Below are 2,500 nucleotides of genomic sequence, written 5' to 3'. Positions count from 1 at the left end.
ACACACACATATATATATATATATATATATATATATATATATATATATATATATATATATATATATATATATATATACATACATATATAACTACAGTCACGAAACGAAATTTGGAAAAACTTGATTGAACTAAGGATAATAATCTTTTAGTGGTCTTTACCAGACTCACATTTCTCTTTCTACCGTGGCTATAAAATATATTTTATGCTTATCATCTCGTGATCTCTATAGGTTTATTCTTTTTTTTTCAGGGCGAGTCTTATTGGCTAAATGCAATGAATATCTCAATAATATTGGTTATCTTACTAGCAGCAACTTACTCGGGGAAGGCTAACGCCTCTTCAGAAAGTGTTCGTTACATAAAGAGTTCGAAATTCAATTTCTTCATGACCAATGGAAAGGCTCCAAAGTATCATAGAACGACGCATGTTTTAACAAAAAATATGACTTATTGTAAGTAAGACGATTTGTGTGATTTCCGTTTGTATTTTGAGTTATAATTTTTTGGGTAAGTTAGTAAGTATTTTCCTTTTTATTGGTCTTATTATTCTTAGGTAAATTAACACAATAGCGTGATTTTCATTTAGATTTTTTGGAGTTATTCTTAGGTAAATTATCATGTTTGCGTAATTTTAATTTTGTGATTTTCGAGTTATCATTCTTAGGTAAAATTGAATATTTGTGTTATTTTCACTTTGTTTATTTTTGGAGTTATCATTCTTAGGTGATTTGCAACATTTATGGAATTTTCACTTTGTTTTTTGAAGTTATCATTCTTAGGTAAATTTGAATATTTGTGTGATTTTCCCTTTGTTTTTATAATTCTTAGATAAATTTGAATATTTGTTGGATTTTCACTTTGTTTTTTGAAGGTAGGATTCTTAGGTAAATTTGAATATTTGTGTGATTTTCACTTTTTTTTTTTTTTTTTTTAATTTTTTTAGGTAAATTTGAATATTTGTGTGATTTTCATTTTGTTTTTATAATTCTTAGATAAATTTGAATATTTGTGTGATTTTCACTTTGTTTTTTGGAGTTAGCATTCTTAGGTAAATTTGGATATTTGTGTGATTTTCACTTTGTTTTTTGAAGTTAGCATTCTCAGGTAAATTTGAATATTTGTGTGATTTTCACTTTGTTTATTTTAGGTCATTTTTAGGTAAATTTGAATATTTGTGTGATTTTCACTTTGTTTTATGAAGTTAGTATTCTTAGGTAAATTTGAATATTTGTGTGATTTTCACTTTGTTTATTTTAGGTAATTTTTAGGTAAATTTGAATATTTGTGCTATTTTCACTTTGTTTTTTGAAGTTAGCATTCTTTGGTACATTTGAATATTTGTGTGATATTCACTTTGTTATTTTGAGTTATTTTTAGGTAAATTAGAATATTTGTGTTATTTTCACTTTGTTTTTTGAAGTTAGTATTCTTAGGTACATTTGAATATTTGTGTGATTTTCAATTTATTCTTTAAGTTATTTTTAGGTAAATTTGAATATTTGTGATTTTCACTTTGTTTTATGAAGTTAGCATTCTTTGGTACATTTGAATATTTGTGTGATATTCACTTTGTTATTTTGAGTTATTTTTAGGTAAATTAGAATATTTGTGTTATTTTCACTTTGTTTTTTGAAGTTAGTATTCTTAGGTACATTTGAATATTTGTGTGATTTTCAATTTATTCTTTAAGTTATTTTTAGGTAAATTTGAATATTTGTGATTTTCACTTTGTTTTATGAAGTTAGCATTCTTTGGTACATTTGAATATTTGTGTGATATTCACTTTGTTATTTTGAGTTATTTTTAGGTAAATTAGAATATTTGTGTTATTTTCACTTTGTTTTTTGAAGTTAGTATTCTTAGGTACATTTGAATATTTGTGTGATTTTCAATTTATTCTTTAAGTTATTCTTAGGTAAATTTGAATATTTGTGTGATTTTCACTTTGTTATTTTAACTTATTTTTAGGTAAATTTGAATATTTGTGTGATTTTCACTTTGTTTTTATGAAGTTAGTATTCTTAGGTATATTTGAATATTTGTGTGATTTTCACTTTGTTCTTTTAAGTTATTCTTAGGTAAATTTGAATATTTGTGTGATTTTCACTTTGTTCTTTCAAGTTATTTTTAGGTAAATTTGAATATTTGTGATTTTCACTTTGTTTTATGAAGTTAGTATTCTTAGGTAAATTTGAATATTTGTGTGATTTTCACTTTGTTCTTTTAAGTTATTCTTAGGTAAATTTGGATATTTGTGTGATTTTCACTTTGTTCTATTAAGTTAGTTTTAGGCAAATTTGAATGTGTGATTTTCACTTTGTTTTTTGAAGTTAGTATTCTTAGGTAAATTTGAATATTTGTGTGATTTTCAATTTGTTCTTTCAATTTTTTTAGGTAAATTTGAATATTTGTGTGATTTTCACTTTGTTTTTTGAAGTTAGTATTCTTAGGTAAATTTGATTATTTGTGTGATTTTCACTTTGTTCTTTCAAGTTTTTT

This window comes from Palaemon carinicauda, chromosome 19, assembly GCF_036898095.1.
Source record: "Palaemon carinicauda isolate YSFRI2023 chromosome 19, ASM3689809v2, whole genome shotgun sequence".
Taxonomy (NCBI): domain Eukaryota; kingdom Metazoa; phylum Arthropoda; class Malacostraca; order Decapoda; family Palaemonidae; genus Palaemon; species Palaemon carinicauda.
The sequence above is the reverse complement of the archived record's forward strand: the minus strand, read 5'-3'. Positions refer to the sequence as shown.